At 36.3% G+C, this 27056-nt stretch overlaps 1 protein-coding gene across 1 annotated transcript in view; it reads left to right on the top strand.

The window, feature by feature from the left end:
- LOC125826369 (putative disease resistance protein RGA1) overlaps window positions 1–27056 on the top strand; it is a 188488-nt gene that overhangs the window by 1379 nt on the left and 160053 nt on the right. The gene's annotated exons all lie outside the window — the stretch shown is intronic.

Genomic DNA, 27056 nt, shown 5'->3' with positions numbered 1-27056 from the left:
GATTTTGATGAGAAGAGGTTGATAAAGACAATTATAGGTAATATCGAAAGAAGTTGTCTTGCTGTTGAGGACTTGGCTTCATTTCAGAAGAAGCTTCAGGAGTTGTTGAATGGAAAAAGATATTTGCTTGTCTTAGATGATGTTTGGAATGAAGATCAAGATAAGTGGGATAATTTAAAAGCAGTGTTGAAGGTTGGAGCAAGTGGTGCTTCTGTTCTAACTACTACTCGTCTTGAAAAGGTTGGATCAATTATGGGAACTTTGCAACCATATGAATTGTCAAATCTGTCTCAAGAAGACTGTTGGCTGTTGTTCATACAACGTGCATTTAGACATCAAGAAGAAATTAGTCCTAACCTTGTGGCTATCGGAAAGGAGATTGTGAAAAAAAGTGGTGGTGTGCCTCTAGCAGCAAAGACTCTTGGAGGTCTTTTGCGCTTCAAGAGAGAAGAAAGAGAATGGGAACATGTGAGAGATAGCGAGATTTGGAATTTACCTCAAGATGAAAGGTCTATTATGCCTGCCCTAAGGCTTAGTTATCATCATCTTCCACTTGATTTGAGACAATGCTTTGCGTATTGTGCAGTCTTCCCAAAGGACACTGAAATGGAAAAAGAAAAGCTAATCTCTCTCTGGATGGCGCACGGTTTTCTTTTATCGAAAGGAAACATGGAGCTAGAGGATGTGGGCGATGAAGTATGGAAAGAATTATACTTGAGGTCTTCTTTCCAAGAGATTGAAGTTAGATATGGTAAAACTTATTTCAAGATGCATGATCTCATCCATGATTTGGCAACATCTCTGTTTTCAGCAAACACATCAAGCAGCAATATCCGTGAAATAAATTACACACATATGATGATGTCCATTGGTTTCTCTGAAGTGGTGTCTTCTTATTCTCCTTCGCTCTTGCAAAAGTTTGTCTCGTTAAGAGTGCTTAATCTAAGTTACTCAAAATTTGAGAAGTTAACTTCTTCCATTGGAGATGTAGTACATTTAAGATACCTGGACCTCTCTGGCAGTAACATGTGTAGTCTTCCAAAACAGTTATGCAAGCTTCAAAATCTGCAGACTCTTGATCTACATAATTGCCTGTCACTTTGTTGTTTGCCAAAAGAAACAAGTAAACTAGGTAGTCTCCGAAATCTATTACTTGATGGTTGCGATAAATTGACTAGTATGCCACCAAGGATAGGATCATTGACATGCCTTAAGACTCTAGGTCAATTTGTTGTTGGAAGGAAGAAAGGTTATCAACTTGGTGAACTAGGAAGCCTAAATCTCTATGGCTCAATTGAAATCAGACATCTTGAGAGAGTGAAGAATGATGAGGACGCAAAAGAAGCCAATTTATATGCAAAAGGGAATCTGCATTCTTTAAGCATAATTTGGAATTATCCGCATAGATATGAATCAGAAGAAGTTAAAGTGCTTGAAGCCCTCAAACCACATTCCAATCTGACTTGCTTAAGAATTTATGGCTTCAGAGGAACCCATCTCCCAGAGTGGATGAATCACTCAGTATTGAAAAATATTGTCTCTATTGTAATTGACGACTGCAGAAACTGCTTGTGCTTACCACCCTTTGGTGATCTGCCTTGTCTAGAAAGTCTAGAGTTATGCTGGGGGTCTGCGGATGTGGAGTATGTTGAAGAAGTGGATATTGATGTTCATTCCACAAGAATAAGGTTTCCATCCTTGAGGAAACTTGTTATATGCGCCTTTCGTAATCTGAAAGGATTGGTGAAAAAGGAAGGAGGAGAGCAATTCCCTGTGCTTGAAGAGATGGAGATTCTCTGTTGCCCTATTCTGACCCTTTCTTCTAATCTTAGGGCTCTTACTTCCCTCACAATTAGCTACAATGAGAAAGCTACTTCATTCCCAGAAGAGATGTTCAAAAACCTTGCAAATCTCAAATACTTGAAAATCTCTGAGTTCAAGAATCTCAAAGAGTTGCCTACCAGCCTGGCTAGTCTCAATGCTTTGAAGAGTCTCCAATTTGAATATTGTGACGCACTAGAGAGTATCCCCGAGGAAGGAGTGAAAGGTTTAACTTCACTCTCGGAATTAACTCTTCTTAATTGCATGATGCTAAAATGTTTACCAGAGGGATTGCAATGCCTAACAGCCCTCACAAGATTAGAAATTTGGGGATCTCCACAAGTGTTCAAGCGGTGTGAGAAGGGAATAGGAGAAGACTGGCACAAAATAGCTCACATTCCTACTCTGCATATTCGTAACAATCGTAAGTATTAGTATTTGTAATTGTGTCTTTGTTTGTGAGTCTTTTTGGTTCCTGCCATGTAATTTTTTTCTAGGGTTGTTTGATTTTGAGTCTCTCTCATTGGATGTAATTTTCTTTTGGAAATAAATCAACAATCTATTTGTATTATATGCTTTGAGAATCTATTACTTATTTCTAATGGTGCGTATCTCTGTTTCCTGCCATTATATTGTATGTAATTTTCTGATTTTATTTTGAAAACAAATCAATGATTTGTAGGATCCATTTGTATTATACTTGTAATTATTGGCGAACAGTAATGTTGTTGATTATCACTTTCATAAATGTTGTGTCACATGGAAAAAACACCAACTAGGGCTATTCATGTTTTTTTATAACTAGTTTCTGAGCACATGCTTCGCACGTGTGTTTCATGTAAATTTTTACAGATACGTTAAAATGATTAAAATTTCATGAAAAAAATAATAATAAAATAAAAAAATAAAAAATAAAAATAAATAAATAAATAATATATATATATATATATATATATATATATATTGTAGTGAATAATAAAATGCAACAATTACAAAATAAGAATAAAGACTTACGGCAATAAAACATTCATAGAAAATTAAGAAGTCTAATAGAGAGAAAAAAAAAGACAAAAAGAAACAGATTTAAGAAAAAAATACAATGTAGACATTATTCTTATAAGACTGATGTATAAATAGATGAAAAAATAAGTACAAAATTAGTACGTAACTCTCTGAGTTCTTATCTGACTCCTTCCAAATCCTATCAAAATTCAAAAAGTCTTCTTCATCTACTTCAACTATAATTAATAGCCTAATAATTTTGGTAGGGGCTTCATGAGATAAAAAAGTTGAATTTATATAGATAGAATAGAAGGATTATCAAAAGATATCTTAAAGTTTCAATTTAAATATTTGGAGGTTATGAATATGAAAAGATGAGAGTTATGGATATTAAGAGTATAAAAGTTGAATAAGTAATTAGAAAATAATAATAAATAAATGAAGAATAGGAAAAAGAAAATTAAAGTTAGCAAACCATGTAGAAAGAACAACTAAAGTTCTTATCATGTAATTAAGCATCAATGAATTTAAATTTGTGAAGCTAGAGTCATTCTTTAATAATAATAATAATAATCAAGAGGACGTTATCAATGTGTCTGTCTCCATTTTGCAGATTTGCACCCTTTAAATTATTAAATTTCGTTATTTATCATAAAGGATAATACTTTATCCACATAAATTATTATTTATGAGAGGGGTTAAAGGAAAAAGTTATGAGAAGAGGAAAAGTATAGCAATTTAGGTAGAGATTTTTTTCTAAAAAAAAAAATTATAATTATTATATACATATAGATTATAGATGATAACTATTAATAAATTAGATATTTAATTAGGAATTAATCTTAGGAAGTTTAAAAGTCATTAACATTATAATTAAACTTATACAATCAAATATTTAAATATTTATAACAATTTAATTTATAAAAGGGGTAAAACCGTAATTCAACTTTCAACTTTTTTTGTTCATGCTTTTAGTAATACTAGTTTCTGGACACGTGCACCGCACGTGTATTTCATGTGAATTTTTATAAATTTGTTAGAACAAAAAAAATCTATGAATATATATATATATAGAATGAGTAATTAAATACCAATTTGAGCCACATAAAAAATACAAATTAAAGAAGTTTAATGGGGAGGAAATACAAAAAAAATAATAAAAAATAGATACGAAAAATATAAGGTAAACATTCTTCTTAGGATTGTAATCATAACAATATTGTTGAAAAAAGAAATATAGAATCAGTACATAATTTTTCAAGTTCTTGTCGATTTCTTCTTCCTTATAGCCTTCTTCATCGAGTCAAACTAAAGTATGAATCAAACAGTACACTAATAATATAAACACTTCACTACTCCAACTATAAATTGAAAATGATAACCTTGGGTAGGGATCACATGAACCAAAAAAGATGGATTTATATAGATAAAAATGAAGGAATACCAAAAGATATTATAAAACTTTAAATTAAATATTTGGAGGTTATGAATATAAAAAGTATGGAAGTTATGGCTATAAAAAGTAACAATTGATAAGCAATAAATATGAGATAATGAATATTTAATAATAATAATAATAATAATAATAATAATAATAATAACAACAACAAATGTATAGCACGAGACATACGAATATTTTTTTCAATATATATATATAGAAATTGAAAATACTATTCATATTTCAAAACTGAAGAGAGTCTATACATAAGTTATATCATTCAATTAGTTAAATTATTAGAAAACTGAAAATATTTAATTTAATACGGAAAGCTAAGTAAATGCTTTGAAAACAGAAAATAATATACGGTTTAGATAACTGAAGTTTTATGGTTGTTGGAAAATGGGATTGAGTCATTGAAGAGACATATCTCTTAGTAATTGTTAAATAAAAAAATAACTTTTGAGTTGGATTAATAATTAATAATTAATTAATGTATATAATTTATAATATTTTATATAGTGTAGGGGTAAAATGGTAATTCAACTTTGGACTTTGGAGCTTCCACTTATAATAATATATATGATATGATATATAAACATGACTCATAACTTGGCTTCAGCTGACTCTTAGAGTGCTTAATCTAAGTAATTTAGAACTTAAGCAGTTACCGTCATCCATTGGAGATGTAGTACATTTAAGATACCTGGACTTGTCTGTCAATGGTAGAATGCATAGTCTTCCAAAGCAGTTATGCAAGCTTCAAAATATGCAGACTCTTGATCTACATGGTTGTCATTCACTTTGTTGTTTGCCAAAAGAAACAAGTAAATTTGATAGTCTCCGAAATCTTTTACTTGATGGTTTCAATAAATTGACTTGTATGCCACCAAGGATAGGATCTTTGACATGCCTTAAGACTCTGGATTGCTTTGTTGTGGGCGAGAGGAAAGGTTATCAACTTGGTGAACTAGGAAGCCTAAATAACTATGGCTCAATTAAAATTTGGCATCTTGAGAGAGTAAAGAATGATAAGGATGCAAAAGAAGCCAATTTGTCTGCAAAAGGGAATCTGCATTGTTTAAGCATAATTTGGGGGTCGACTGCATAAATATGAATCAGAAGAAGTTAAATTGCTTGAAGCCCTCAACCCACACCCCAATCTAACTTCTTTAACAATCACAGGCTTTAGAGGATTCCGTTTCCCGGACTGGATAAATCAATTAGTTTTCATAAATGTTGTCTTGATTGTAATTGAAGATTGCGAAAACTGCTCATGCTTACCACCCTTTGGTGACCTTCCTTGTCTAGAGTTAAAGTTGTAGAGAATAGCAGAAGAAAAATATAATCAGGAAACTTTCTGCTATCCCAAGATCGTTAACTAAGATCGGAAGATTCAACTAAAGAAAGAGGAAGCTAGAAAGGAGAAAGAATATTTTGAATATGAGAACTTTGTTATAGAAGAAGACTATTTGATTTGAGTTGTTCTTGGGTTACATACAAATGACTAAGGCATCCCCTATATATACTTGTGTGGGATTGTTCAAGATATCACAACATCTAGACTATTCTATCTTTTACTACAAATATCTCACTGTCTAGAATATCTAAATATTTCTTCAAGGCAACTTCTCTAGAATATCTAGATATTTCTTTAAGATATTTTTTCTAGATACTACACTAAACTATTCCAAAAATCAACTTTATCATTTTTCGCAAAAGTTGGGACCTGGGGAGTATGTTGAAGAATTGGATATTGATGTTCATTCTGGATTCCCCGCAAGAATTAGGAGGAAACTTGTTATATGGGACTTTGGTAATGTGAAAGGATTGCTGAAAAATGGAGGAGGAGCATTTCCCTGTGCTTAAAGAGATGGAGATTTGTTGTTGCCCTTTTCCGACCCTTTCTTCTAATCTTAGGGCTATTACTTTCCTCAACATTAGCAGTAGCATATATAGATGCTACTTCACTCCCAGAAGAGATGTTCAAAAACGTCCTTGCAAATCTTAAAGACTTGTATATCTCAAAGAGCTGCCTACCAGCGCCTGGCTAGTCTCAATGCTTTAGGGAGTATGTATATTATATTTTGTGATGCTTTAGAGAGTCGAAGGGGTGAAAGGTTTACTTCACATAGCTAGCTATCTGTTTCTTGCTGTAAGATGCTAAAATGTTTACCCGATGACAATATTAAATATTAATTATTGTCCAGAATTGACAAAGCGGTGTGACGAGGGAATAGGAGAAGACTCGCACAAAATTGCTCACATTCCCTATCTGCATATACTTTTGAAAACAAATCAACCATTTCTAAGATCCATTTTTGTTAATATTGTAATTATTGGCTGCTAACAGTAATGTTGTTGATTATGACTTTCTGAATGAATGTTGTCGAACACAGAAAAAACACCAGAATCACATCTCCCTACTCATAATTTATTGCTTTTGGAGGTATTTATTCTGTTTTTAAACAATTAATGGGGAAATAGGATCCCAAAAAGAAGTGTCTTTGATATTTCGATCATAATTTAGGGGATACTTTTTTCCTTTTTTTTCACATTGAAAGGAAAACTAGGGTGGTTAAAGTTCTTTTCAGATCCTTTTTTTTTTATCTTGGTTGTTGAAGTTCTTTTCCTTTTCCATAAACAACAAATTAAGGGCCTCAGATTAACCATTTAAGCTATGTTAATGACATTGTTATATTCCACAATGATAAAATCAAATTTGTCAAATTGACGATGAAACAAATTAGCAAATATGATGCACGGCGTGTAGCGACTCCACATAGAACGTATGTATTATTTGTTCAATTTTATGCAAGTTTAAGTGCCTACTTGCAAAGACGGATTCAAGATTTGAGAATTGCGGATGCCACTACATTTAATATAACTAGTGATGGACATTGAATTTGGGCGTACATTCATCCATTTCGATCCATTTTGGGTTGATTTAAGAATTTTTTTGCTACGCAAATAAATATACGATTATCTAGTGTGGGTTCATTCCAAATGTGTATTTCAGTTGAGCAAATGTGCCAGGTTTTACCTTAATGTGTCATAATTGTGTTCTTTGATTAGTGTTTCCATTGGTTAATATATACACTTGCTCACTCATTTTCCTTAAATAATCACGATAGTAATTAACTACGCCTCAGTTTCAGTTCTGTGATCGCAAATTTGGTATGCTATACATAGCTCAAGATATATATAAAAAAATGTTTATTGTGAATATACATATATATTTTATCAAGCTTTAATTAATTGCGGAAGTGGAAAAGATAAACTATCAACGAGGAATAAGAGGGGAGTGACCGAGTGAGTACTTGTTGTCACCGAAGAAAGAGAAGAGAGTTCGAGCCTAGTTTTGAAAAACAAGTGCTTAAGAGCACTTTTTTGCTTTTTTAGAAAAAACTTAAAATAAGTAAATTCAAATAGGTTCGTAAATTCAAAACAAATAAGGAAAATAAGAAAAGAGACTAGCACCTCACTTTGTTGTTTGCCAAAAGAAACAAGTAAACTTGGTAGTCTCCGAAATCTTTTACTTGATGGTTGCTATGGATTGACTTGTATGCCACCAAGGATAGGATCTTTGACATGCCTTAAGACTCTTGGTTGCTTTGTAGTGGGAAGGAAGAAAAGTTCTCAACTTGGTTGTTGGGAAATAGGAGAACATATAAAGTAGTTTTGATGATTGATAAAGTGAACATGGTTCACTACTTTGTTGTCTTATGTGTACTCTATCAGGTGAACCAGGTTCTCAGACGTGACTGCAGACAACCTGTACAATTATGAGAGATTGAGGCAAATAAGAAAAAGTGCAGAAATAAAGAAGGAAAAGAAGGAAACAAATATGGAATGAAATAAAGAAGTAGCAATTCAAGTCAAATAAGGAAAGAAATAAAGAAGTAAAAATTCAAGTCAAATAAGGAAAGAAGTAAATATAGACAAGTTCAAGAAGGAAAAGGATTTGTAATTCCTTTCCTTGTAGAAGTTGATGAAGGCGAATCAAACTCTATAAAAGGATCAAGAAATTGAAGGAAAAAATTGTCTTTGCATAAACACAAATCGAGAGAATTTTCTAGCAAAGCCAGAACGATAGCTATTGCATATTCACGAAATTTGCCGTAATTTTCCTATCTTTAGAAAAATCACTTTTTGAAATGTTCTAGGTATAAAACATTTTAAGAGAAATACTTAGAAAAGAGTCGCCACTTAATTTTTTAAAGAAATTAAGAAAACTTATAATTTTCAAGGATTTAAACAGAAAAAATCATTTGAAAATACCAAAGAGGGTTCAGGGTTCAATTTACACTTCGAGAAGGGTTTAAGCATTCGAAGTGCCCGCTAACATGTTGTTGACCTGCGATTTGACTAAAATGTATTTGACTATTTTTAGAAAAAATAAGTTAACATAAAATATATAATAATTTACACTATTCGATTAAGTTTGAGAAAATAATTAAGAAATGAACCATTTTATTCTATCTTTTTAGAGGAAGAGACCTAAAATGAAAATATTTGAATTAAGGTGCAAGTGATTAGAAAATTAATAAAACTAGACTAATTAGAATTTATTTAGTTCATTTTAAAATAAATTAAACCAATTTAACACATTAAAGCATGAAGATCATTTTAAATTAATTGAAGAAATAAAGTTTTGACTAACTTTTTTGAGAAAATGACTAAATAAGTATTTATAATAATAATTTACACTATTAGATTAACTTTGAGAAAATAGTTAAACAAAGAGCAATTTTTATTTTTTAAGAAAATGGGACCTTAATTGAAACATTTGAATTAAATTGCAAGTGATTAGAATTTAACAAAATCAAATTTTATATAATTTATTTGAATTTCTTTTTAAAGATAATAACTTAAACCAAATGAATTAATTATAGAGAGTTCCTTTTAAATTAAATAAAAACCGGGAAAAGTTTTGACTAGAATATTTAAGTGTGTAAAAAAAAATACAAGAGTTGATAAAATGAAATTTGTTAAAACAACTAACATAAAGAAATAGCTCATCTTTTGGGTGATCTAATTAAGTTAATTAAAAATTCTAGAGTTAGAGTTAAACAACAAATAATAAGTAATCACAATTAAATAATTTAAGAGCAACGGAGAGAAGTTGAATTTGAGCCTCCTTTGGGCCAATTTCGCTGGATTTTTTGGGTTTTAACCCAATCCCCTTTTTGGTATACGGTGGATGTATATCAGTGTATATGAGCGTATATATTAGCTCTTTTCAGGTATTTCTTGCTTCCAAACATATGTATTCCGCCTCAGCCCTGTATTCCTGCGTTTTTGACCTGTTTATGAGTGTAAACCGACATATATCAATGTATACAGGCTGTATTCTCAGCCTTTTTCAGCTTTCTGAGACTTGTTTTCAATTTCCAGCCCCTGTACAGCCCTATTCGGATGACTCGGCTGACTTAAAGAAAAGAAAAATCGGGCCCCTATGGCCCAATCATCGAAATGCAATGGGAGGGTGGAAGCCCATGAGGATTCGTATATATTTCACATGAAATAAAAAAAGGGTGATAAGAAATTAGAATTGTCATAAACAATAATTAAATGTGCAATCAATTGGATGTAAGAAGGTAAATATCTAAAATACAAGACAAAACATGATATCATTGACTAAACAAGCAAACTAATTAAGGAAATTTACTACATTTATCAAAGACGAGTATTCACACGACACATTCTTTAATAAAACTAAGTCTCATGGTGGTGCCCTATCAAAGCCCCGTGCCAAGTTCATCAACTCATTTTTTGAATCTATTGCTGTGCCAAAATTCATGCTTAATCTAAGTAATGTAAAATAGACTAACCAACATGGATATACTAATTTTAAGAATTGACCCTACAACACTATCTTAATAAGGAGCAAGGCTTAAAGAAAGGTAACAACAAGGTTTTAACAGAATGAATAAAAGCATTAATACTCTTGACAAAATAGTCCTCCTCAAATATCCACCATATACCAAAATGATCAGAGAGTAAACGAGAAAAAAAAAATAAAAAAATAAAATCAATCAAGCATTACAATGAACTTGAACATCAACTGATAGAGATCACACATTCAACATACATCTAAAGATAAGGAACTATACTAATCCTAAATTTATTACAGTCAAATTAGGCCATATAGAAAGCTTCTTAACTAGATGAATATATAATATAATATTAACTAAATGATGTAAAGAAAAGTCAACAGTGAACTAAATGAATTGATTGTTAAACAAAATTGCACAAAGGCACGAAAGCTATGGTGGGAAACTATCATTTTAATGATATGGCTCTTTATATTCACAATTCATCTTTAAGAAATCAACAAACTACCAAGAAAGCTTCTAAATTAAGAGGCAATCCAACTTGTAATTAAAGGAGAATTGAATAACCACAAATGAAGCAAGGATGAGTAAATTGACATGTGATGGTGAACTCAAAACATCCACCCCAAACTTCATCATTTACATATGGAAATCAAAGAGAATTCTTTTTTTTTTTTAAAAAAAAACCGGGAAGGGGCACAACTCATTGCAACACTGAACTAATACTTATATGTTCGCAACCTATCGGGACTTATTGAAGATGAAAGATGACGATCATGTGTATCACAAATAGGCACGACAATAGCGATTTCTTTACCTTACATATCAATTTAAAGGGACAAGCATGTGATTTAACCAATCACATATACAGTGATTAAATTCACATGGCAAATAAGATCACTTATGATGAGGGACAAAGAAAGGTTACTCCTAATTTTAGTGGAAAACAAGGATTCAAATACTTTGCAACTTGATGGTTATTAAGTACTTATAATGTATCAACAATAAAACAATGATGATTTAATGCAAGAAATGAAAGAACATTTTTCATTTGAGGAAACATTAACCACATGCTTGCATATATAATTGAACAAAGTCACTATTGATCAATTCATCCATGGCCAAAATAAAAGAGATGAATAACTATGTATCAAACAAACAATTATGGTCCATTTTAATTTTAACCTTACTTAAGAAACTAAGCATGGAGGACTTTAGAATTAGGATAGAAAAAAAATAAAATTCTAACACTAAACTATCAAAAGTCTAAGCCTAGAGAAAATTCAAGACACATACATGTACACATGAAAAACAAAACAAATGGTCATTTGCAGGTTCCTAATAACGCAAGGAGACAAAAGAGTAGATGTAATTTTTTTTTTTTTTTTTTTTAATAAAATAGCATATTCTTGAAGACAAATCAAATACATAGTTCAAGTAAAGTTCAGGCACATGTAGTTTTGATAGTCCTAACAAGTTGAAACTAATTACAATGGCAAGCGATTACGATCGATCCGAAATTTCAAAATTAAGCTTAACAAGACAACCTCTTGAAGATGAAATCAATACGAATATGTGAGAGTCAAAATCAACAAGATCCAACACAAAAAGAAAAGAGAGTCCAAAACAGACATGGGGAGGGATGAACTCGAGACCGAACGGACTCATCAAGACTTCAAGCGAACAAACAAACAGTCAACATTCAAAATAGGCAAAGCTTTGCCACTGGTTTGCAGCCGAAATAAGTTTTAAAAAAAACACAATCTGAAAATTTTTACATTCAAATGCTTCACACGGCCAAGAATCCAACATATCAACACATCCGAAAATAAAAGACATGAACCGAAATAAGATTTACCTTTCGAAGTGCAGCGAAACTAGGATAACAATGAGCCTGAAAGGCGATTCTTTTACCACAAACTTCGAATATGAAAGCGAGCTAAGAAAATTCGAGAGTCGTTCTTTTGTAAGCTATTTTTCGTATATGACCTCAAAATCCAAATTTCTTAACCTCTGTTCCCTTTTTTTTTTCCTCTTCTTTTTCATTGAATGTAGAGGGCAATTTATAGGGAAAGTTGGGGTGATTTAGGGGGTAAAACCCGTTTGAATTTCGAGTCTGCTCGTTTCTTTTCGAGGCAACAGTGAAGGGATTCAAAATCCCAGAAAAAGGGGGAAAAGGGACATGAGGGTGGTTGACGCTGCAGGCGAGGGTTATGGGTTCACAGCTTTTCCGGCTTTGCCGGACTGAAGCGTCTTGATTTCGTCTTGGTCACGTGAAGAAGACGAGTATAGGGGTCGTAGGGTATGGCTATCGCTGTATGTATTGATGTTGATGGTGTATGGTATTGTTAGGAATTGTTGTGGGTTGGGTCGGTTATGCTGCTGATGTGAATAAGAATTGGGCTTGGGAAATCTGGTAATTGTTTTGGGCTGCTGGTAAGTTTAATTGATAATATGGAATGGGAAGTTGGTTGGCTGATTGTTGAAGTTGTTTGGCGTATGGTGTTGGGCTGATTTTGGTCAAATTGGCTAACAATGGGTTTTGGCAAGGAAGCCAAGATGTGGTCAATTTTAACTTAAGAAAGTAACCACGTGAATTGCATTTCGACCAAATTGAGGTGATTAGTTGAATTTGGCTAAAATTACAATAAGACGAATTAATGTAAATTACTTAATGAGCTTCTTATTTCTAACGAAATAACATAATCAACTTACTTATAAACTAAAATTTTTCAAAAATATAATCATGACTTAAACTAAACTAATTTTGATTAAATAGTTAAACAAAACAAAATCTTTTTGAGATGATCTTTTGAATATTCATAAAATATACTAATTACATAAAAGTATTTTTATTATTTAGGAATTATAAAATGACTAGAATTACTTGAAAATAACTAGAAAAATATTTGAATTTTAATAAAACTAATTATTTTAAATCGTTTGAAATTGAAGAAGCTCGAAATGATTAATTTATATTGTGGAGGGTCAAAATTGGGTGTCAACAAAATTTATCATCTTGAGAGCACTAGTTATTGGAGAAAAAACGCAGGGCTTCGTCACAGCAACATAAGGACCGGGTTCACGAGTTTTGTTCCACTCTGAACTATTGAATGTTGAAGTCTGATCAATTAAAGTCTAGGGTTATTAGTCTTTGTTGATTTGTTCTAGGTTTATTATTGAGTTGTAATAATTCCTAGATTGTGTAACAAGAAGTGGGTTTGACTTCTTGGGGAGTAGATTCTTGAGAGAATTGTAACAAGAAGTGGGTTTGACTTCTTAGAGAGTAGAGTCTTGAGAGAATTGTAACAAGAAGTGGGTTTTACTTCTTGGGGGTAGAGTTAAGAGAGAATTGTGAGAGAATTGTAACAAGAAGCGAGTTTGACTTCTTGGAGAGTTGAGTGTTCGATTATAGTTAATCGTTGGAGAGTTAAAGGTACTAGAGTTAGTTCCTTTTGAGTTGTAATCCTGAAAAGGACGTGAATCTTGAAGTGAATAAGATTGTGGTGTGGTTTTTACCTTCCTTGAGGTAGGAAGGTTTCCACAATAAAATCTCTGTTTTATTGTGTTGCGTTTTGTTTGTTTCGACAAAAACACAAGAACCTGGTTCTTGTATAGGGGTAAGGGTTCTTCAATTGGTATCGCATCAGGTCTTTTCATTAAAAGACTCACATCTTGGAAATGATCAATGACTACACCACCTACACCACAAGAAGGAGCTTCTCAAACTCGACCACCACTGTTTAATGAATAGTATTATGGATGGTGGAAGAACAGCATGATGGATCACTTACTAGGGGAAAACCCAGACCTATGGGGAGTCGTATTGGATGGTCCAACTATACCCATAAAGAATGGAACTGATGGGACTACCCAGGTACCAAAGGATATGAAAGAATGGAATGCTGCAGATAAACTTGCAATTCAGAACAATGCTAAAGCCAAAAAGATCATGATATGTGGAATAGGTCCAGATGAATACAATTGAATCACATCATCTCAAGATGCAAAAGCAATATGGGAAACCCTGTAAACTGCGCATGAGGGAATAACTCAGGTAAAAAAGTCTAAAATTGATAATTTGAATAGACAATACAAACTGTTTCGAATGACAGAAGGTGAAACAATCCAAGAGATGCATACCAGGTTCACTGCAATCATTAATGAAATCTACTCACTAGGAGAAATAATTCCCAATGGGAAGGCAGTCAGAAAACTTTTGAGTGTTCTTCCAGAGTCTTGGGAAAGCAAAGTAGAAGCCATTACTGAAGCACGTGATCTAGATAAGTTAGCTATGCATGAACTCATTGGAAATCTCATGACCTATGAACTCAAGAAAAATCAATAAAGGAAAATCAGAGGCAAAATGCAGGATATGAACCTGGTTCTTAAAGCCACAACACCAGAAGATTTTGAGGTCGAAAACATTGCGCTAATGACCAAAAGGTTCTCAAGAATGTTAAAAAGGGGATAAGTGTCTCAAAGAAGGAATTCTCAGAAAATCACTGAAAATCCAAGAGATCAAGTTTGTCACAAGTGTGGAAGTCCGGATCACTTTATCAAGTTTTGTCCATTAAAAGCTCTAGAGGAAAAGAAGAATAGTTTTGAGAAAGCAAAAGAAATCAAGAATGCATTCCCACAAGCAGACAAATGACCAATCAAGAAGCTGATCTCTCAATAAAAATTGCCTTTGCCACTATAGAGGACTCATCAGAAGAAGAATCTGAGCATGGAGGATTTGAAGATCAGTCACTATTTGCAATATCGCAAACAGATAAATATGATTTTCTTGCACTCATTGCTGAAACAAAATCAGAAGATGATAGGAACACCTATCAATTCCAAGAAACGATTCTTGCACAAATGGCTGGAACAGATTCTGAAGATGATGACAAACAAAGCAAGGTAAGTCTTCATCACATTAAAGTAAATATTAATTCATATTCTAAAAGAAAACTAGAATCCCTATTGAGTAAACTTATAGATGCATATCAGTCAATCAGTTCTAAAAGCGAACAAATGATGGAAGACTATGCATCTTTAAGAGAACAAAATGACACTCTTGAGAAACAGAATCATTGTCTTCAAAATAAATTAAAAAAACATGTTAAGACCCCAGAGTTAAGTCACAAGGGAAAAAACTTTGCTAGTGAACTTCAATTTGCTCTGGAAGAAGAAATAAAATGCTTAACCATAAATTGGCAGGCGTTAACTGAAAAAAATAGGTTGCTACAAGAAAATCTTGATAAAACAAAATTGGATCTAGAACGAAATCTTCGATGGACCAGGTCCTCTGAAATTTTGACTCAGATTCAAGAAAGGCAGACCACCAGTCGAAGTGGGATAGGTTTTACTAGACAAAAAAATCTTGTAGCACATACTATTAACCTGTCTAAAAGTGTATGCACTCATTGTTTAAACTCAGGTCATTCAAGGAATCAATGTAAAACTCTATTTGAGGCCTTTCAGAAAAATGTTAAGTTCACAAAAAGGGAAAAAGCTGAAACTGTTAAGAACTTGGTTCCAAATAAAAATACTCCAGATAAAAGGTCTTCTTATTTGCCTTTTTGGGCTAGAAGAGATCTTATTCATGCTTTTACTCACAAAAAGGGGCCCAAGCTAATCTGGGTTCCTAAGGCTAATTTTTGACTAGTGTTTTAGGTTAAGGCGAGAGGAACAAGGTCAACTTGGTACATGGATAGTGCATGCTCCAAAAAGGTGTCAAAATGGTAGAAAATTTCCTCTCACTCTCTAATTTTGAAGGCGACAGTGAAGTCCTTGAAAAAGATGAGAAAGGTGAAAGAGTCAAGATTGACAAAGTTAAAAAGTCACAACCAAAAGCCATAAAGAATGTGTTTTATGTTTAAGTATTGAAGAACAACACGTTGAGCATCTCTGAAATTTGTGACAAAGAAAATAATGTATTGTTCACATCGGGTAAATATCGTGTGCCAAACTATAACTCCAGGAACCTGGTTCTGAGAATACACTGAAGAATGTGACCTGATATCAAACATCTTTGATGATGAAAATTTAGGAAACATCGCACATGAACCTGGTTCACATACGACAGTTATTAATGCACCTGCAGTAGGAGATACTGGATTAACGCATGGTCTTGGAGATAGGGGAATAACACAAGAATCGAAAAAGTTAGAGTCTGGTATGTCACGCCCCGAGCCTACACCCTGGGCGGGACCGGCACCCGGAGACCATTTCTGGCCCCAAGCGAACCCTTGACCTGGCTTTCTTAACTCGGCGGAAACCTAACTCACCCGAATAACTCAATGCAATGCAATATTACAAAATAACTTAACTGATAAAATATGGCCATAAGGCAACTCGAATCTCAAAATAGAATATTTACATATATATATAGATTTGAGACTCCAAACTAACTGATTGACTGTCTGTCTATGAAGCCTCTAAAATACAGAGATGGATGTTGGGACAGACCCCGCAACATCCTAATAAAACCAAAAACTAAGAACACAAAATAATTGAGTCATCCGGAATGCAAGTAGGCTCACCACTGACTCTGGAGTGCTCAGCTGAATCAACGATGGGCCGGATGCTGATCCGGGGTACCTGAATCTGCATCATCAAACGATGCAGGCCAACTGGCATCAGTACAAGGAATGTACGAGTATGCGAGCTGGAAAACTAAGCAACAAAGGCTAGAAGGAAATCTGGAAGAAACTGAATAGCTTACCTGGCTCAACTCAACTCAACCTGACTGACTTCTTTCAATATAAGGCAATTTAAAACAAGTGCGATATAAAGAAAAACTACTTAAAACATGCTATAAACTCTGTGTGTATACAAAGATACAATAAGCCTGAAATGTATGTAGAAATACAATGAACTGATGTATATAAAAATACAATAATCTCCGTGTATGAAAATACAATAACTGCTGTGAGAGTTTCTCTAACCGACAACCATCACATAAGAGCTATAGTGATGATACAGCGATCGACCTCACGCTGCCAGAGCATCTTATACCCGGCCAAAGGTATAAGACCTGAACTGCCTAATGGATCCACTAGTCTAATCTGAAAAGGATTCATCTAAAAGTATGATCCTTTTCTACCCATGGTGGCTAACATGGTTCTATGGGGGCTGTGGGTTCTTAGAACGCTCCCCTAATTCGGTGCTCGATACTACTCCCAAAAATGTACTGGCTCTTATGTTTTTAAAACATATTTATTCCTGCTGATATGAGATGATTACTCAAAAACTAGCCCGAAGGCCCCTTTGGAAATCTCAGTTTCCAACCTTATTTAAATGTAAAGACATTTCTTCAAAACTTCTTTGGGAATACATAGTTCCCTAATAACTTTGAGAAACGAACTCAACTTTAAACTCATGACTTAACTTGAAACTGAGACTCTTACTCGACTTGAAACTTGAGACTCTTACTCGGCTTGAAACTCTATACTCTTTTTCTTAACTTCTAACTTCACTTGACTTGGAACTATCTTTCCTTGAATCGGAATTATGAATTCAAGGTGTTCGACCACATGTTATGTAGGGATTCTTGAACGCTTAGACGTACTTTGGAGTGTCGGAAACAACTGTAAAACATAGGTATAATACTTTGGAACTTGCTTGAGAAAGTGAGAAAAAGAATGGGGAAACTTGGCTGAGACTTCAGATTTCTGGTGACACAGATGGGACTTACGGACGCCATCGACGGATCGTAGATGGACTTACGGTCCGTACTGCAGGTCCGTAGATCACGTCAGAGATTTTCCCCAGAATTCATTTAAGAAAATGACTAAGTGTTGACCTACGGTCTGTAGATCATGTTACGGACCGTAGGTCGTGCCCGTAGATCGATGCCCCAAAAACCCAACTTCTGTCCCGATTGACGGTTGAACAGTACGGACCGTCAATCGATCTACGGTCCGTAGGTCACGCCCGTAGATGGGAATCGACAGTCAAAATTCGCTGAAAATTGATGGTGAATCAACTTCAAATGATCATAACTCTTAGAATCATAATTCCCTCAACATACAATAGGTTCAACTTAAATACACAACCCAGTCATGTCTCACAACGAACAATAACTTCAACAACAATTCCAACAACATCAACAACAACTAACAACTTCAACAACTTCAACAACGAATTCCAATCTTTTCTCAAATCATAGAATAAGCTTGGTGTGTGTGAGGGAAAGGATCAACCCACACGAAAGACTCACATACCTTGATAGGGATCACCCCCGACGAAATTCCACAATGATCTTGTTGATCTCCTCTTTCTTCTCTTCTTCTTCTTCTCCTTCTTCTCTTCTTCACTCTCAAGAACCCTAACTCTTTCTCTTTCAAAATGGGACAAAAAATGATCCAAAGATCATCCTAATACAACAATATGAGCTCAAAATAAATGATTTGTGAAAGGACCAAAATGCCCTTAAATTTCCGAACGAATTTCCCTTCCAATTGCCCAACTTCTACAGGGCATAACTCCCTCATACGAACTCGGGATCGAGCAAACTCGGTGGCGTTGAAAAGGTTATTCCACGAGCTTCGCAACCATAGCTGGAACTACTCCTAACTCATCCTGAGCTAGGATTTACGACTACTCAAAGTTGGGCAAAAACTCACTTTCTCCCATACTTGGCCAATTTTCCAGATTCTAAATTTTTCCAAAAAAAAAAATGACTATTTCCAAATTTCAAGCTCCTTCTAAGCCACTTCAAATTGTCGGATGTTACAATATCTCCCCCTTGGGAACATTCGTCCTCGAATGAGGTTACTGTTATAAGGCTAAGGATGTAACATCAACTCAACACCCAACAAACAACCATGCAAACGCAACAAGAATAACGACAGGCTCATTATAATTTAAAGAGCACTAAGAAGGGAATTAATACCTTGATCTGCGTATTCAAAGAGATATGGATATCTCTTCTTCATGTCTTCTTCGGCTTCCCAAGTAGCTTCCTCAACAAATTGGTTCCTCCAAAGGACCTTGACTGAGGCTACATCCTTTGTTCTCAACCTACGAACTTGCCGATCTAAAATTTGAACATGAATCTCCTCGTAAGATAAGTTATCCTTAATCTTGATACTTTCAGTCGGTAGGATCAATGAAGGATCGCCTATGCACTTCTTCAACATGGAGATGTGAAATACCGAATGAACCGCTGCTAGTTCCTATGGTAACTCCAACTCATAAGCAACATTGCCAATCCTCTTGGCTATGCGGTAAGGTCCAATATACCGGGGACTGAGTTTCCCTTTCTTACCAAACCTCATAACGCCTTTCATGGGTGAAACCTTCAAATATACCCAATCATCGACTTCAAACTCTAACGCCCTTCTCCTAACATCAGTGTAGGATTTCTGACGACTCTGTGCTGTTTTCAACCTCTCTTGAATCACTTTCACTTTCTCCATAGCTTGGTGAACTAAATCTGGTCCTATCAACTGTGCTTCCCCAACTTCAAACCATCCAATAGGAGATCTATATCTTCTCCCATAAAGAGCTTCATATGGAGCCATCTGGATGCTAGAGTGATAACTGTTGTTGTAGGCAAATTCCATTAGAGGTAGGTGATCATCCCAATTACCTTTGAAATCGATCACACAAGCTCTCAACATATCCTCTAAGGTCTGAATAGTGCGCTCTGCTTGCCCATCAGTCTGAGGGTGAAAGGCAGTACTTAAGTTCACCTTTGAACCCAAGCCCTTCTGAAACGATTTCCAGAACTGTGCAGTAAACTGTGCACCTCTATCTGAAATAATGGAGATTGGGACTCCATGAAGTCTCACTATCTCTTGATCATACATCTTGGCATAATCTTCTGCTGTATTGGTAGTCTTTACTGGTAGAAAATGAGCTAACTTTGTCATTCGGTCGACAATTACCCAAATAGAATCATGTTGTCTGCGAGATCTTGGCAACCCTGTGATGAAATCCATATTCATCATCTCCCACTTCCACTCTGGAAGTTCTATCCTCTGAGCCAAACCACCAGGCCTTTGGTGTTCAACTTTCACTTGTTGGCAATTTGGACACTTAGCAACAAACTCAGCAATGCCCTTCTTCATGCCATTCCACCAATAAACTTCTCGCAAATCACGATACATCTTGGTGGAACCCGGATGAATAGAATATCTGGAGCTGTGAGCTTCCTCCATAATCTTCTCTTGGAGTCCATCTACCATAGGTACACACATTTTACCTTGATATCTTAATACACCATCTCCCCCTTGTTCAAAAGCTAATACTCTTTGCTTCTGAACATTTGCCTTCAACTCAAGCAAAATGGGATCTTGATCTTGCTTCTCTTTCACTTCTGACATTAATGATGACTCGGCCCTGCTCGTCACCGCTATTCCTCCTTCTGCGGAATCTGTAAAGCTGACTCCCAGGCATGCCAGTCTGTGCACATCTTTTGCTAACCCTCTCCTTCCTTCTTCAATATGGGCAGTGCTACCCATAGACAACCTGCTCAAAGAATCATCAACAACATTAGCCTTACCTGGGTGGTAAAGAATACTCAGGTCATAATCCTTGAGTAACTCTAACCACCTCCTCTGCCTGAGATTAAGTTCTTTCTGAGTAAGCACATATTGAAGGCTCTTGTGATCAGTGAATATGTCGACATGCACACCATACAAGTAATGACGCCATATCTTCAAAGCAAATACTACAGCAGTTAGCTCTAAGTCATGGGTTGGGTAGTTCTTCTCATGAACCTTCAACTGTCTGGAGGCATAAGCTATAACTTTGCCATTCTGCATTAAGACACAACCCAAACCAACTCTAGATGCATCACAATACACCACAAAACCTTGAGTACCTTCTGGTAGCGTCAAAACTGGAGCAGTAATCAACCTCTTTTTCAATTCCTGAAAGCTTTTCTCACAAGCTTCAGACCATTGAAATTTCACTGTCTTCTGAGTCAACTTGGTCAAAGGAGATGCAATAGTCGAGAACCCTTCAACAAACCTTCTATAATAGCCAGCTAATCCCAAGAAACTCCTAATTTCAGTTGGAGATGTGGGTCTAGGCCAATTTTGCACTGCCTCAATTTTCCGAGTATCAACTTTAATTCCATCACCGGACACAATGTGACCTAGGAACGCCACAGATTTAAGCCAAAACTCACACTTAGAGAACTTGGCATACAACTCCCTGTCTTTCAAAGTCTGAAGAACTGTTCTGAGATGACTAGCATGATCTTCTTCATTCCTTGAATAGATTAGTATATCATCAATAAAGACAATAACAAACATATCTAAATAAGGTTTGAAGACTCTATTAATCAAATCCATGAAAGTTGCGGGCGCATTGGTCAAACCAAATGACATGACCAAAAACTCATAATGACCATACCTGGTTCTAAAAGCTGTCTTTGGGATATCACATTCCCTTACCCTTAACTGATGATAGCCTGATCGGAGGTCAATCTTTGAAAAACAAGTGGCACCCTGAAGCTGATCGAAAAGATCATCAATCCTCGGAAGAGGGTACTTGTTCTTGATGGTAACCTTATTCAACTGGCGTTAGTCTATACACATTCTAAGGGAACCATCTTTCTTTCTCACAAACAAAACCGGAGCACCCCAAGGTGAGACACTCGGTCGAATGAAACCCTTTTCTAGGAGATCTTTCAACTGCTCTTTCAACTCTTTCAACTCTGCTGGTGCCATTCTATATGGCGGAATAGAGATAGGACAAGTATCTGGAATGAGATCTATGCCGAAATCTATCTCTCTCTCAGGAGGAATTCCGGGTAGATCATCAGGAAACACTTCTGGAAACTCTCTTACTATAGGAACTGATTGGAAATGAGGTATCTCAACACTAGAGTCATGGACTCGAACTAAGTGATAGATACAACCCTTTGAAACTAACCTTCTTGCCTTAAAGTACGAAATAAAACGACCCTTAGGCACTGCTAACTGCTACTCCATTCTATGACTGGCTCATTCGGAAACTGAAACTTGACTGCTCGAGTTCTACAATCTATCGATGCATAACAAGCATGAAGCCAATCCATACCTAGAATGACATCAAAATCTACCATGTCTAACTCAACCAAATCAGCCTTGGTGCTCTTGTGATTGATAGAAACAGGACAATCACGATAAACTCTTTCCGCTAGAACAGACTCCTTAATAGTTGTAGAAACACAAAAGGGTTTACAAAGTCTTTCAGGAAGAACCTCAAACTGATTTGCAACATATGGAGTTACAAACGATAAACTCGCTCCTGGGTCTAGCAAAGCATACACATTAAAAGCAAAGACTTTGATCATACCAGTGACAACATTTGGAGAAATCTCTTGCTCATGGCGTCTGGTGATTGCATAAAGACGGTTTGCTCCTCCACCGGTACTAGAAGCAGCTCCTCTAGGTCGTCCTGTCTGGGGGAACAACTGAAGAAGACTGTGCTTTATTGCCTCTATTACCCTGCCTATTCTTTGGACACTCTCGCATGAAATGCCCATTCTGACCACACTTGAAACAACCAAGGGAGCCCTCTCGACAAATACCTGAGTGGTTCCTACCACATTTGGCGCAGACAGGAGGCTTACTACTCCCTTGCGCCACACTACCCGAAGATTGTGCTGGTCTAGCCCTGAAGTCCTTCGAATTCTGAACATTAAATTCACCTCTGTATCTGGGTGCAGGTGCTCTAGCAAATGATGGAGCAGGTCCCTTTTGTCTTTGCTGAAAGGAGGAACGGTTTGAAATACCTTTCTGCTGCCCGGACTCGTTCCCGATCTTAGCTCTCTTATTTCTGAACTCTTCTCTGTCCCTCAGCTTCTCTTCCTCAACCTGCTACACATAAACCATCAACCTTGATATGTCCATGTCCCCGATAAGCATTGCAGCCCTACCTTCCTTGCTCGACAACCGAGACAGCCCAGCAACAAACAAGCTCATTCTATTTCTCATGTCCGCAACCATCTCCGGAGCATAGCGGGATAATTGAGTGAACTTCAAACTGTACTCATGAACACTCAAGGACTCCTGTTTAAGTGTAAGAAACTCACGTACCTTGGCCTCTCTCAATTCTCAAGGAAAGAAATGCCCCAAGAAAGCTTCCTCAAAACCGGCCCAACTTGCAGGTGGTGCATTCTCAGCTCTGCCCCCTTTCCACTGGTCGAACCAAGTTCTAGCAACATCCTTCAATTGATAAGCAGCTAGTTCCACCCGCTCAATATCTGCCACATGCATCACATCAAAAATCTTCTTCAACTCCTCGATGAAATCCTCTGGGTCCTCAGTAGTGCTCGAACCCATGAAACTCGGAGGATTCATCCCCAAGAACTCACAAATCCTTGAAGTGTCAGCTCCTTCATGTCGAGTTCCCCTTTGCTGACCAATCTGATTAGCTACAGCTTGACTCAACATTCTAATTGCCTCTCTGAACTCGGCATTAGAAACTTCCCCTTGATCTTGCACTCCAGGTGCATCAGGTAACTCTTGCTCATCAACATAACGTCTGGGAAGACGCCCTCTGCCAACTCTTCGTGGAGGCATGACTATCTGAAATATGCTCAAGCGTGAATTAGAAGAAAACTCTTTAGAGGTCAACTCTAACGCATGAAATGAATGTGAAAGAAATGAGGAATCTTCCTAAATGTTGCAGCCTCCCAATTATGGATGTGGCGCGCTTCACACCGATAACTAGGACTCTACAGACACGGCTTCATAGACTCCCTAGGACTCTTGAACTCTTTGCTCTGATACCAAGTTTGTCACGCCCCGAGCCTACACCCTGGGCGGGACCGGCACTCGGAGACCATTTCTGGCCCCAAGCGAACCCTTGGCCTGGCTTTCTTAACTCGGCAGAAACCTAACTCACCCGAATAACTCAATGCAATGCAATATTACAAAACAACTCAACTGATAAAATATGGCCATAAGGCAACTCGAATCTCAAAATAGAATATTTACATATATATATAGATGAGAGACTCAAAACTAACTGACTGACTGTCTGTCTATGAAGCCTCTAAAATACAGAGATGGATGTTGGGACAGACCCCGCAACATCCTAATAAAACCAAAAACTAAGAACACAAAATAATTGAGTCCTTCGGAATGCAAGGAGGCTCACCACTGACTCTGGAGTGCTCAGCTGGATCAACGACGGGCCGGATGCTGATCCGAGGTACCTGCATCATCAAACGATGCAGGCAACCTGGCATCAGTACATGGAATGTACGAGTATGCGAGCTGGAAAACTAAGCAACAAAGGCTAGAAGGAAATCTGGAAGAAACTGAATAGCTTACCTGGCTCAACTCAACTCAACCTGACTGACTTCTTTCAATATAAGGCAATTTAAAACAAGTGCGATATAAAGAAAAACTTCTTAAAACATGCTATAAACTCTGTGTGTATACAAAGATACAATAAGCCTGAAATGTATGTAGAAATACAATGAACTGATGTATATAAAAATACAATAATCTCTGTGTATGAAAATACAATAACTACTGTGAGAGTTTCTCTAACCGACAACCATCACATAAGAGCTATAGTGATGATACAGCGATCGACCTCACGCTGCCAGAGCATCTTATACCCGGCCAAAGGTATAAGACCTAAACTGCCTAATGGATCCACTAGTCTAATCTGAAAAGGATTCATCTAAAAGTATGATCCTTTTCTACCCATGGTGGCTAACATGGTTCTATGGGGGCTGTGGGTTCTTAGAACGCTCCCCCAATTCGGTGCTCGATACTACTCCCAAAAATGTACTGGCTCTTATGTTTTTAAAACATATTTATTCCTGCTGATATGAGATGATTACTCAAAAACTAGCCCGAAGGCCCCTTTGGAAATCTCAGTTTCCAACCTTATTTAAATGTAAAGACATTTCTTCAAAACTTCTTTGGGAATACATAGTTCCCTAATAACTTTGAGAAACGAACTCAACTTTAAACTCATGACTTAACTTGAAACTGAGACTCTTACTCGACTTGAAGCTTGAGACTCTTACTCGGCTTGAAACTCTATACTCTTTTTCTTGACTTCTAACTTCACTTGACTTGGAACTATCTTTCCTTGAATCGGAATTATGAATTCAAGGTGTTCGACCACATGTTATGGAGGGATTCTTGAACGCTTAGACGTACTTTGGAGTGTCGGAAACAACTGTAAAACATAGGTATAATACTTTGGAACTTGCTTGAGAAAGTGAGAAAAGGAATGGGGAAACTTGGCTGAGACTTCAGATTTCTGGTGACACAGATGGGACTTACGGACGCCATCGACGGACCGTAGATGGACTTACGGTCCGTACTGCAGGTCCGTAGATCGCGTCAGAGATTTTCCCCAGAATTCATTTAAGAAAATGACTAAGTGTTGACTTACGGTCCTGACTTACGGTCCTGGCTTACGGTCCGTAGATTAGGTTACGGACCGTAGGTCGTGCCCGTAGATCGATGCCCCAAAAACCCAACTTCTGTCCCGATTGACGGTTGAACAGTATGGACCGTCAATCGATCTACGGTCCGTAGGTCACGCCCGTAGATGGGAATCGACAGTCAAAATTCGCTGAAAATTGATGGTGAATCAACTTCAAATAGTCATAACTCTTAGAATCGTAATTCTGTAAACATACAATAGGTTCAATTTAAATACACAACCCAATCATGTCTCACAACGAACAATAACTTCAACAACAATTCCAACAACTTCAACAACTTCAACAACGAATTCCAATCTTTTCTCAAATCATAGAATAAGCTTGGTGTGTGTGAGGGAAAGGATCAACCCACACGAAAGACTCACATACCTTGATAGGGATCACCCCCGACGAAATTCTACAATGATCTTGTTGATCTCCTCTTTCTTCTCTTCTTCTTGTTCTCCTTCTTCTCTTCTTCACTCTCAAGAACCCTAACTCTTTCTCTTTCAAAATGGGACAAAAAATGATCCAAAGATCATACTAATACAACAATATGAGCTCAAAATAAATGATTTGTGAAAGGACCAAAATGCCCTTAAATTTCCGGACGGATTTCCCTTCCAATTGCCCAACTTCTACAGGGCATAACTCCCTCATACGAACTCGGAATCGAGCAAACTCAGTGGTGTTGAAAAGGTTATTCCACGAGCTTCGCAACCATAACTGGAACTACTCCTAACTCATCCCGAGCTAGGAGTTACGACTACTCAAAGTTGGCCAAAAACTCACTTTCTCCCATACTTGGCCAATTTTCCAGATTCTAAATTTTTCCAAAAAAAATAAAATGACTATTTCCAAATTTCAAGATCCTTCTAAGCCACTTCAAATTGTCGGATGTTACATGGTACATCTTCAGAGGGAACTTTGATGTGTGAACCTGGTCCTTATTATTCATTGGAAGTTATTGAAAATTGAAAGGACCTGGTTCTCAGTTACTCAGCTTGAGATTCCTTTGATCTGGGAGAATAGGATGATTCAGACATACTCATGAAGGCCTTGGATATGAAGAATTTGAGAAAAATCAGCCAAAGCATGGTTTTGTCGAAACAAGTTGATGCATTATCATGATTTCCTTTAATAATCTTATGCTTGAATGATTATACAATGAATATCTGCTAACTCAGTCTCGTACTGTAACATGTACACACTTCAGGCACATCTCAACAATGTTTAGAAGGTCTGTGAATATTATGTCTACTCTTTTGCTAACAAAATTAAGTAAGTCATTGAGGAACACACGAAAGGGGAACCTGGTTTCTCTGTAATACTCAGGTATGTACCATCCTTTTTCAAAGCATAAATTTCCTGAGTTTGTGTCAAACAAAAGTACTAGTGAACCTGGCCGATCATCAAAATCCAACTCATTTAAAAATCACCAAGAACCCTCTCTTTGACAATAAGCATCATTCAATCCCAAACCGCTCTAATGATGAAAACCTTAGTCTTGAAGCCACTCATTCTTTTTGGAATGCCTTATCTCATTTCTTTAATTCAAGGGGAACCTTGCTTA

The sequence above is a fragment of the Solanum verrucosum genome, unplaced genomic scaffold (assembly GCF_900185275.1).
Source record: "Solanum verrucosum unplaced genomic scaffold, falcon-dt-bn FXZP01000060.1, whole genome shotgun sequence".
In the NCBI taxonomy this organism is placed as follows: domain Eukaryota; kingdom Viridiplantae; phylum Streptophyta; class Magnoliopsida; order Solanales; family Solanaceae; genus Solanum; species Solanum verrucosum.
This window is presented reverse-complemented; position numbering and strand designations above follow the sequence as displayed.